The sequence below is a fragment of the Dermacentor silvarum genome, chromosome 2 (genome assembly GCF_013339745.2).
Source record: "Dermacentor silvarum isolate Dsil-2018 chromosome 2, BIME_Dsil_1.4, whole genome shotgun sequence".
NCBI lineage: Eukaryota > Metazoa > Arthropoda > Arachnida > Ixodida > Ixodidae > Dermacentor > Dermacentor silvarum.
The window spans coordinates 89791491-89803520 of NC_051155.1; the positions used below are offsets into that span (position 1 = coordinate 89791491).

Here is a 12030-nt window from a genome sequence, read left to right on the forward strand (position 1 = left end):
TTGAGGTGTGCCATGCTCAAGGCATTTAATACGTGAGAAAGGTGGTCCTGATGCCTAGCCTCTGTTTTGGAGAAGACGATAACATCATCTAAGTACACATTGCTAAATACACATAAGAAAATCTTCAGAATGTCACTCATAATCTTCTGGAATCATGCTGGCGAATTCTTCCAGCCAAAAGAAAGCCGGTTATACCCAAATAGGTTGAAGGGTGTGATAAAGGCTGGGTACATTTTTCTCTCTTCAGTTAGCAGGATCTGCCAGAGACACCTATGCAGGTCAATAGATGAAACATGTCGACAACCGCCTGCCTCATCTATAATCGCGTGCATCTACAGCATGGGAAATGGTATAAGTTCTGTCTGACAATTTAGAACCCTGTAGTCAATGCACAGTCTGAAAGTCCCATCTTCCATTGGTGCAACTGTTACGGGAGAGGCGAAAGGTAATGCCAAAGGTTGGATTATATCTGCGCCTAGCATCTCCTGTAATTCTTTATTCAGCCATATCTTTCATTCTCTTGAAATGTTATAAGGTGGTTTGCAGATGACGGTCTTGTCAGTAAGATCAAAAGGGGCCTTGTGTGACTTCATCAGTTGTGGGTAGCTTCCAATGTATATGAGTTCAGGATAGTTAAGTAGTTGCAGTATCCTCCGTGCACTTTACGACTCGTTGGATCTCTTGTATAACCTGCTGTGCCTCGTCCCGTGGCAGTCCTTCGACTAAAGGCACATGGTCCCAGTATACGTTAATGCAGTTTCTTTGTATCTGGTCTGGACAGCAGAAAGTCATAAGTAGCATCCTCTATCGCCAATACTTCACTCTCTATTGTATGGCCCTGGAACTGGATGTTAAATGAGGCCCACTGGTCATGCAATGCCACTTTTGCATCGCAACCTTCTACCCGTAGCAATCTTTCACTACGTAAGCAACTTTCACCTACCAGCTTGGCACTTATTGTAGACACAGAAACACCACTGTCTACCAAAGCCATCATATGTATGTCTCCCCACTTTGACTGGAATGTGAAGTAGGCTTGAGCGAGTTAGGTAAACATCGTGGCCATTGAATCAGACTGATCACTCTTGTTTATCAGTTGTTTTTTTTTTTTGGCCGGCGAAAGCTCTTGCGCATCGTTGTCGATGTTGTTCACTACGACCTGCGAGAGCACGCCAACCCAAGTTGTCTGTGCGGCTTGCACGGTGGCTCGGTTCTCATCGAACAGCTTGACCACTCCGCATCGGGCTGTCTGAATCAAGTGCTTGAGTTGGTAGTTATTTTTTCCGCTGAAGTAGATGGCATGTCCTGAAGGCACTCCAGAAGCCCGTCTATAGTTTTAAGTGATCGTACTTGCACTTGCTTCAGGATTTCAGCGTGCAGTCCATGCATTATTAGGGCTACTGCGGCAGAAGATGGAAGCATAGGACTCAACCAGCTTTAAAAGGCAGCATTTCTCAAAAAAAAAAGAAAAAAGTACACGACAAGCAAACACTGCTTGATTTTTAAATTAAGCACAATGCCCCATTTTTGTGGAGGTTGCTTCATACGTCATCAAGAATTTTTTTCCTTCCATTCATATCAAGAGTTGTCAGCTCCTTCAATAATGTGCAGCTAGTACCACTTCCGTGCAACAGCTCTCAAGTAAGTACGCATGTTGTCAATCTAGTCCTCATCAGAGTACCACTTGGCCTTCCCAGCAGTATATTTATAGGATTCAAGCCAACTTCCTGGACATTGGGTTCTACAAGTTTAGTCACAGACTTCTCAGCGCTTAGAGAGCTTATTCCATGTCATCAGTTCGTTCTATTGCACAAAACTGTTCTTGCTGTAGCTGGACACTTTCAAAACGAGATGCACCTCTTCTGTCGAAGACCATGATCCAGACTGCTTTCGCCGCAGTCGGTGTTCATCAAAAGTTTCCAGATACAAGTTCACTTTCACAGCACACTTCCAATGTAGTTCAGTACAGTCCATGGAAGCCTTCTCCAAAATTACGTTCAGGAGTTCTGGTGAGCTCAGTTCGTGAAGTAGTTCCACCGGTCGGCTAGTCCATCTCGAGCTCGGTAGCTCGAAAAGACTATCTCATTCTCGACGGAAGGTGTTCTCAGGGGAAAATGTCACCCACATGTAGGAGTATAATCCTGTCGGCTGCGTCAAAATAATGTAGGGTTCCCAGTTAAAAGAGCACAATACAATTACAGTTTTGCTGTGTAAGGAGGTCTATCTTGTCTCCATTTATTCCTACTTGGTTTCTTCCCTCCCCCGGCTCTTGCGCTTCTTCATCTTCTATTCAAAGGCTCATACAATTTCAAGTTAGAAGGAATTCCTAAGGTGCAATTTTTACTTCACGTGGTCAATATTACATCACCTTCATGCTGGAGCAGCAACGTCGCACCTCAAATCAGACTTATCTTTAGGCTACGCGGTGCTAAACGGGAAAACGGAGTGCACTCGCCGTAAAGAAACATGGCGACAGACACGAGCGCGTTTTTTGAATATGTAGATAAAAAAGAAAAAAAAACTTCTCAAAAGTGATTGTTTTACGTGGTATTATAAATAAAAACAAACTTAATGTATTTTTTCTCAACAAGAACGTCATTTATTTTACTATGAGGTGTCGCAAAGTCAATGCCGGTCAAGACGAATACCTAGCCAATCCAGAACATGGCGGCGTGCGACGAAGCTGCGTATACGATAATTTTGTTCATTATTGTGCTGTTTCGCTTCTCCCTGAACACAAATTATTTTGTGTTTAGCTGTTCAACAACTAAAACGAACTTCTGTGTCCTTTTTTTATGCATTGCATTCTGTACCATTCAAACCGCTGGCGGCGAGGCTACGCACTCGACCAGCAAAGTGCGTTTCGTGAACGCACTCCGACCGGAGTGCACTCTTCTGCGAGTGACACTCCACTTGCGCCGAGAACTGGAGTACATTTTCTGAGACATAGGTAGTTATTTACGTTAAATAATATTGATTGCCATGTGCGACTAAATGCTTGGCTTATTTTTTGCTATCTCTGAAATTAGCATCCATGTTATTACAACTTACACGGACAATGTCTGCATGAATTCAGCGCTAGGCGTTATTTTACACATGCCAGCTAAACATGAGACATTGCGCCACAATTTTCTTTGCGCCAGTGGTTCTCAAATGGGGCTCCCCGAAGCCATTTTTGGGGGACCGCGAATCCCACGCCTGCAAAATAGGGGTGTGCGAATATTATAAAAGTTCGAATATTATTGAGTATGATACTTTTAATACTCGATACGAAAAATAATTCGAAAATGTTCGAATATTCAGTTGGATCCGAATAGACGAATCAAATCGAATATATTGCTGGCTGTGCGGGAGCAAACAAGGTACTTAGCATTTATTTCTATCTAATCTAAGAATACCGGGGTGATATTGTGCTGAAGTTTGTGATAATTGCGTGCTGCTGGCTAAATTTCGTCTGAAGAGCACACTTAGCCACTAAACGACTAACCTTTGTGGTAAAGCCAGCCTATCAGTACCAAGGGGCATGGGTTTGCGCCACCCCCAATTCTGAGCTTATTGCTTGACGGCAAGTGCGATGAGTGATGACTGGTACAGGGTGAAATGCCTCAGAGTTTACAGGGACTTGATGTGATATAATAAGGCACAGGCTGGCAAGGATAACTAGTGGGAAATACAAAATTTTCTAAGTTAACACAGGCCACATATACACAATATATCAGTATAACCGCTTACTAGTCTAGTTTTGCAACATTGACAATGTAATTGCAGTGTTCGGACATATCAAATCAACCCAACTTGAGAATAAATGCATGTGCATATTATTATTCGATATTTGGTTCGATATTCAAAGCTTAAGTATTCATATTTGATTCGTATTCGAAACCCCTACAAAAAAGAAAAACACTTTCGCATTCTTTTTAGCCTTGACTCATTCCCAGTTCCGAGACCTGCTCCCAGAACTCTGACAGCAATCCACACAAGATAATAAAAAAATATAAGATGTCACAAGGTTCATTGGCAATTTTTTTCGTCGAAAATAAAATAACCCTTTGACCCGACACGTCCCGCCCCATCACTGCAAGGGGTCCCCCATCACTTCCACTTCCATGGCTGAGAACCACTGCTTTAAGCTTTTCTTTTGTGCTGATGGTCACACATGGCTATGTTGCAGTTCGGTTGCTTTTAATGGGGCACATTTTTTTTCCCTTAAATAATTAGCAGTCAACTCACTCGTTCGAGCTGTTTTTATTAGCATCTGCTGGCCGTGTCCAAAATAGTGCAACTGACTGAGTGGGCCACAAGAGATCCACAAAAGACCACAAGACCACTCTTTGCAAGACTTTTCACATTCAGCAAAAAAAAAAAAAAACTTAGGAAGGCGTTTGTCTCTAAAGGGTACCTCAGGTTCAGTACCTCAGGTTATGTATACTGTGGGTTAATTCAAGCTGCCTTTATTTCAGACGGCGAAAATGCCACTCTTACGATACTGCACCATGGATTACAGATGTCAATATTAAGAAATGCAAACCGTTTTGAAGCGATGAGGGTTAAATCGCCAAGGTTATCAAAGGGCGCTTTGTACACCAGCACCTTACAGAGAGCACATGCAGAAGATTGCAATCGACAAATAACTTTGTTAAATTGGTCAATCGTCCTATACAAGAGACAGCACCCACAATTACCAGCAAAGTACTAAAGCCAGTGTGCAGTTATTAAACAACTAAAGCCCGAAAGCCCTGATATGCATTTCCGTCACGACTTTTTAAAATATCTAGTCAGGTGGGAAGAGCCATGACTGATCTATAAAAACACTTAAGTCATGATGGCCATCAGCGCACTACACAACCAAATGACAAAAAAGCCATGAAGGTAATGGGGACACAGCGCTTTCTTCCAAATTAATTTTATTGGACAACAGTAGGCTAATATACGCAGAAAACATGAACAAACAACAAACAACAAAAACCCAATGAAGCTTTTCACCGTGACACATGCACTAAAAAACATGTGGGGGAAGGAATCCAAAAGGTGATGTCACCCAAACACACCCTGACCACTCCCGTCTCTAGACCGCGCCAAATATGAAAGTTCTTTATTGGAAAGGTGAACAGAAGGCATGCTCACGCAAACATGGCCGGAGGGCACCAATCTCCTCAGACTCTAATATTTCCGTCACTCTCCGATCCGGACTTTGTGCAAGGACCAAGCTGTTTTCAAAGACAGGCCTACAACCGCGATCCCGCACATGAATACCAAGACGGCCGGACACAGTTGTCTGAACCAAAACTCTATGGTCCGAGCACCGTAAGTGTGCTCACAGAGCCTGTCGTTCTGACAACTTACCATCTGGCCTAAATACCTCTTGCCATATGACAAGGGGATAGGCGATTAGGTACTTTGATTGATTTGATAGCGTAATTTGATCACCATCATGGCTGGACAGTTCCAGGGAGCAAGCACGATTGCAAGATAAGACCTTCAGACACCCGCTAGCTGTATCATAAGTTAAGCATGTAAACTTTGTGACGCGTGAATAAATGCCACTTGTCTGTTTCGTTACATCCCCCATATCTGTACCCTAGTACACATACAGCCTCAGCAGTACGCACAAGACGTTTCACACACCCCACTGTGGCTGCGTCCATGATACCATAGTGTTTCCTACAATATTCACTAGAGGGAACACTGTGCTGCGATCGTTTAGCCACCACGGGAATGATGGGTAGTACATGGATTTGTCTGATCGTCGTGCTTGTGGCTTCAGACGTTCTTGTGGCTTAGTTTACTACGCGTTATCTGGGCCTAAACTGGCCTAAATTTTAAGGCAATTGATACTTTTTTTTAATAAAGAAAATAATAACTCTGCAAGCAGGCATAATCACCGTTAACTGCAGTGGTTCCGCTCGTCCATGCGCCCATGGCGTAACGGTTCCAATATCGTGCTTCTGTTCTGTGTTAGAGGTCCAGTGTTCGAATCCTGCGGTCCCGTACAATTTCAATAATGTTTATTTATTTCTTTATGACACAGAGCAGTCTTAAAAATGATCACTTTGCAAAGTCACGAGGCCATTGACAAATCCAGAAAGAAGTTTAGGCAAATCCATGTACTACTTGAACTGAATTCTACTTGGAACTTAATTTTACGTGCCATAACCACGATTTCATTATGAGGCGCACCATAATGGAGGGCTCCGGATTAATTTTGAACACGAGGGGATCTTTAACGTGCCCCTAATGCACGAGACACAGGCGTTTTTGCATTTCGCGCCCATCGAAATGCGGCCGCCGCGGCCGGGATTTGACCCCGCGACTTTAGCAGCTGTGGCGCTGCGCTTAGCAGCACAGCACCATAGCCGCTAAGCAGGCAGGGCGGCTGAACTGCCCTGCTTGAAGCTCCTGCATACACTAGCGCCACAGTCCCCTCTAGTAAATGTATGGAACTCTATGCCCGATACAGCTTACCCGACCTCTCTTTTTTTTTTTTACAGGAAGCACAGCTGGCGATTTAAGAGTAAACATCAAAGCACCTTGGACGTTCTTACTTCAGCTCGATCGTGTCACAGTTCCTGGTATTTGCAAATTTAATGGCATTTTTTACCATCCCAATGTCACAAAAAGGCGGAAACTGCACACAGAATATTGTAAAGGCATTTCCGAGCGCGCAACCGACATACACCTGTAAGACCAAATGCAATCTGCTATCTAGACGCATTGGCCAAGTTGACCATGAAAGGTCGATGGTGCCGAATTAATTATCCTGACTGCTTCTGAAAGTGACCACGTGGGTTGCAGTAACAATAGAAGCAACAGCTTTGCTTTGTTTTAGCCCATGTATCGAGGAAAATGACAACGCAGACTGCTTGTCCTGACTGTGCAGGTCATGTAGTGTTAGCCAGGTTAAGGCATGAGTAAATTCCGACTCTTAATCTACTGCCCATACTTATGAATAACGGTGAAGAAGTATTTCCGGAGATGATTTGTTGGAATCATTTCAGCTTATGGAAGACACCTTCACATATTTTTTAGCAACAACGAACTGCACGAGCACAGTTTGCCTAAGTTTGTGTTTTGCATTCGTCGTCATTTCCAAAGCTTGCATGCGCTCTGTGTGAGAAGACAACTGTTGTAGCTATAGTAAAGTTTGACGTTTTGCTGCTGTTCAAATTTTCGTTTAGAGGCTTGAACAAAGAAACGCGGTCACAAAGCAACTGAAGCTACTGAAGCAATGTCACTGCAGACAGCTTGGCTGCATTCCGGGAAAAGATGTTAGTTTATTTCGCCATAATTTCATATGATATTTTAATACTTTGTGTTTGTGATGCAATCTATGCTGTCACGCGAGAACTCACTGCTGATGCACAGTTTTAGGACCTTTGTTGCTTTTTATCCATTGTACTGGCTTTTCTGGTTATTCAACTTTCTACGTATTTATTATTTGCTGGGACAGTATCATGCTTATTCTTTCCTTGTTCTTTTGTCTCTAAGTGTTCAGTGCACAACGAATACTGACTTTCAAATTGTACCCTCTCCTACTGTAATGCCCCCTTAGGCGATATGTATGTATCTTAAATGAATAAATAAAGAAAAACAAAAGAGCAACTGTGCTCTACTACTTCACCACAGCATAGCGTGTGTTCTGGCTGTAATACTGTTACAATAAAATGTGCTCACAACTCTGCACCAGTGTTACTGAATAACTACATTTTGGTCACACCACTTTATGAAACCTGTACGTGTGTAACATGACACAAAGCCTGAAGGTTCAACCTGTCTGCATGCTGCCTCACAGAATCTCCCTATTCGCACTGCGAAAATGGTTTCGCAAGAATGATCTGCACATGATGTTTTCAGCTTGCGACATAAGTCATGAACTGTGCATAGATCCTTGGTGCCTTACAGTGACCGCTTACTCCAGTCCGTGTCGACGCTTTTGAGGTACAGATGTTTGTGCACTTTTGCTACTCATTTCAAAAAAATTTTTTTTTATCCGTGTTCCTTAGTGTTTCTTCAAAACTAATCTTGCGCTATTCCCATAAAGTGCAACAGCACAAAAGAAGTGGTCGACATGGCACATCCACCCTGGTTGTTCACCGCCACAAAAGACATTCAAAGAAGGCACTTTCCTCGAGGAATATCACCTACTAACTGTCTGGGAGCACCTCCGGGCGTGCATTCACGACCCCACTTTAATTCACTCCTCTCCTATATCAAGGTCTCTGGCCTGGATTTCGAGCTTACAGGAGATGCGTGACCAACTTAAGCCGGGAGGCCAGTATTTATTTATAATGCGATTTTAACACGACAGTGTTAAGGGCCCCGTGTCGCAGAAAATGCGACGTCGGTGTCGGTACCGAAGTAAGTATCGGCGTCCGTGGCAGAGAAATTCATCCCGAACCACCTCGACCACACAGGACCTCCTCGTGGCTCAAGGCATTATTAAAAAAAATTGAATTTCTCAAAGCAAAATCTGTCAGAAAAATCGTAAAGTACGACTTAACTACAACCAATAGACATGATAGTGTTGGATTGAAATTTGAAGGTACAAGAAAACATAATAAGGACAAGTATATATATATATATGAAGGGTGATCATTTTTTTAGTTTTCCAGGAATTTTTAGAAATTGCCTGTTGCAGACAACATAACTCTAGTCCTTGAGCTGGATTATTCAGAGAGGCGGACATTACTTGCAAGAGAAATCGAAACACATATTCAACTCAATAAAAAGGTTAATAATTAACTTAGTAATTAATTACCTAATGGCACATATTGCAATACACAAATTGTAGCCAATGGGTTTGCAAGGCATAGCCATTTGGAATGAATTTTCAGAATAACACCAGTATGGAGATATGCACCATCAAACTCGCCGTTATAACGCACTGTTCTTACACTTACTTTTTTAACAAACTGCTCTCTTATGCACTGAAGCACAAAAGTAACTGGAATGCCCGTGTATTTCGCCCCACACTTTGGGAAATAATACCTCGGCACTGGTGTCATCCTGGAGATTCACTTCAAGTGGATACATCTTGTAAACTGAACAGTTACAATTAGTAAATTGCAATATGTGCTGTAATGTTATTAATTATGAAGTTAACTTGTTCATTTATGTTAACGAGGCGCTCCGTGCTGCAACGCCCCATGCGGCCACCGGTAGCAGGCATCACTCTAGGCCATTGTACTCTCGGTACTACTGCAGTGCCTGTGCTCAGCAGTCAGCACACTAGTCACAATATTTTAGGCACTATAACCATTGTCATTATAACCATTAGTTAAGATTTACCTAGGGGAAATAGAAAGAAGGGCTAGAAAATAGTCAGTTAGGGTTTAATTCTCTCTATTAATACCGAGGCAAGCAGGATATGTATTGCCTACCAGTACTGATACATGGTGGATATTTAGGCTTGTGCTGTATGCAAATATATATATATATATATATATATATATATATATATAACGGTATAGATGAAATCAACATGACCATCATAAAGTGCAAGGAATTACCTAGAGTCAAGGTGTAGATACACCTTGGGCTATGAATATACCTATTATGGGAAGGCCTGCATGCCAGAGCAGATAAAGTAAGCACATAAAAAGAAAAGAAATGGTGTGATCGCAAAGCACAGCCCTCCCCACCCTCTGCATGTACACACACACACACTTTGGGGTCATAATAAACATGTAGCAGTTCGCAGACTGTGATACCAGATCCCAGTCTAGCATTTGCAAATGTGATCTATGCCTGGGATCGGAAACAAATTCCAGCCTTGGATTTAAGCCACCTGCAATAGCTACAAAACAGGTGCAACAGAAGAGCTTCGTTAATGTAATAATTCACTTTAGTGAAATAAACAAACAAGATGTGCCTTGAGCCGATTTCATACAGCTGCTCAAGAATGATGCATGGATTTTATTTGTTCTGGCGGTTTCAAACCACGAATAATTTAAAGAATGGCTAAGTCATTTTATTTACACTGTGATCACTCCGTGTCTGAGAAAGCTAAAGCATACTGTTCTACCTTTATGTCAATAATGCTACCTTTACCTTCCCATGCGTGCTTCAGCAGGCAGTATCAGACAAGTTGTGGAACGATCTTTGTAGCGGTGTTTGAATAGTGAAATTTCCAAATTGAATATACATTTTGGAGAGAAAAAGTGACCTCCAAATATCGAACATATTGTGACGGGGTGTCAAATAGATAGAAGCGGGACAAGATTTATAAACAGGGACTGTTGGCAGAGATTGCCAAGATGGCTGAACACGTGCAGCGTCCCCCGGCGATCGTCATCTTCTTCTTTGATGCAAGGAGGCGGCCCGTAACAATATTTTATTGCTAAGCCCCACGGCGAAATATTAAGTTTCCGTAAACCTTCCGTGGAGTACCCACGTGGCTTACTTACAGGCACATATAATGCACCTAATGTCATTCACAAATCTTCACAACGTCTGGTCGACTAAGGAGCTTGTAAATGCGAAACAGCTTCTTTCGGTTATCTAATGCACCAGGAAAATGACAGCAATGAAAAGATGGTACAGCACGTCACCAAACGCACAAGTACAGTGTTGAGTTTGTTCAAAGGAAGTGTGATACTACAGCACCACACATCCAATCAGTGCTGTTATGCCTTACATACTCGAAAGAAACGAATATTGAATTCTCTAATTGAATGTAAAGAATTCATGAATCGAATAGCAAAGACTATTCGAATAGAAAATTTCGGATATTCCCAAACCCCTACTTCTTGGCAATCAGCTCATTTCTATTGCAGTCCATTCAGGCTGGACAATCCTGAGGTGTATGCCATCTCTCGATGACTGCAATCTCAGTGCCTTAATCAACAACAAGGACACGGGCCACATGGCAGAAGTCGCTCTTGGTTCGGCCACTGGCAGCAGTGGTTAAACTTTACAAAAGAGATATGATCACTATAGTGAGTGTAACGTAAAGCGCTGTTGCATAACTGGAATGGTTTGCCGCACTTTGCAAATTGCAGATATGGACGTGGTATACTTTTCAGCACTAATGTCCATCACGGTATACGCTGCGTGGCACACTTTGCGAAGATGTGAATGTACTGTCTACGGCGAAAATAAAACTTGATTGATTGATTTGTTTAGCGAGGTTCCTGCCACGAAAATTCCAGTATAAGTCTGTGGTCGCTCAGTCCAGTATAAATCCTAACCCCTTTAAATTATCCTGTGTTCTCCACTTGTCCGGTACAAATATCTGTACGGGCATTTACTCCTTTTTTTTTTTTTTTTTCACCGAACAGTGACCCGCCATAAAATCACCTCTCCTGTAATTTGGTAAACTTGGGGAAAGGTACTGTCAGCTTCTCGAGTACCTCGAAAGAAAGGGGCTTCAATGCTCGTCCCAACTCGCGCATCGATCTGTGCATGCGACATAAGTTGTGGCTGCTGTTTGTCGAACTGCAAACGCTCCACCGTGCAGTCAAGTCCGACTCTTTGCACTATCTCGATTTCCGCAACGCGTTCGGCGTGGAGGAGAACGCACAGGACTGGGACCTACCTGCTGCCTTGCGAGTTGTTGCCGGTCGGCGGCGTGCGATCGCATCCTGTCGATGACAGCAGCACGTCGCGTTCACACGTTGAGGCAAGACGCACCACAACACGACAGTTCAATGAAATTGTCTGCAGCGGCTATGACATCTGTTACATGCACGCTGTACGTCGGGTCTCGCGATGAGAAAGGAAGATCGAATAATTCGCAGAAAGTGAATGCTAACCATCATACCGCCACAAAATAGCGGACGAACACGATGTTGATGACGGTGAGACTGGCGACTGACGTGACAGGCATCAATGAATCTTTATGCGTGAGTAAAATCACTGGTGAAATGGACGTTCGTTCGTTATGGTGTTTTCGTCATATAGTTGGCATAACATCTAATTACACTACCTTTAATTTTTATAGTGCTTCGAAGTGCAATGTTTCTAAAAACACTGAACACCTCGTTTTCATTGCGCGGTACACTACAACTCAGAAACGTGAAAAGTTGCCCCGAT

General features: G+C 42.9%; 1 long non-coding RNA gene across 1 annotated transcript in view; it reads right to left on the reverse strand.

Annotated features, from left to right (window-relative positions):
• LOC125943086 (uncharacterized) overlaps positions 1 to 11953 on the reverse strand; it is a 38342-nt gene extending 26389 nt beyond the window's left edge. The window contains exon 1 of the long non-coding RNA XR_007465540.1: positions 11534 to 11953. This is a non-coding gene — a long non-coding RNA (uncharacterized LOC125943086). The remainder of the gene's footprint in view (positions 1 to 11533) is intronic.
• Positions 11954 to 12030: the final 77 nt, after the last annotated feature.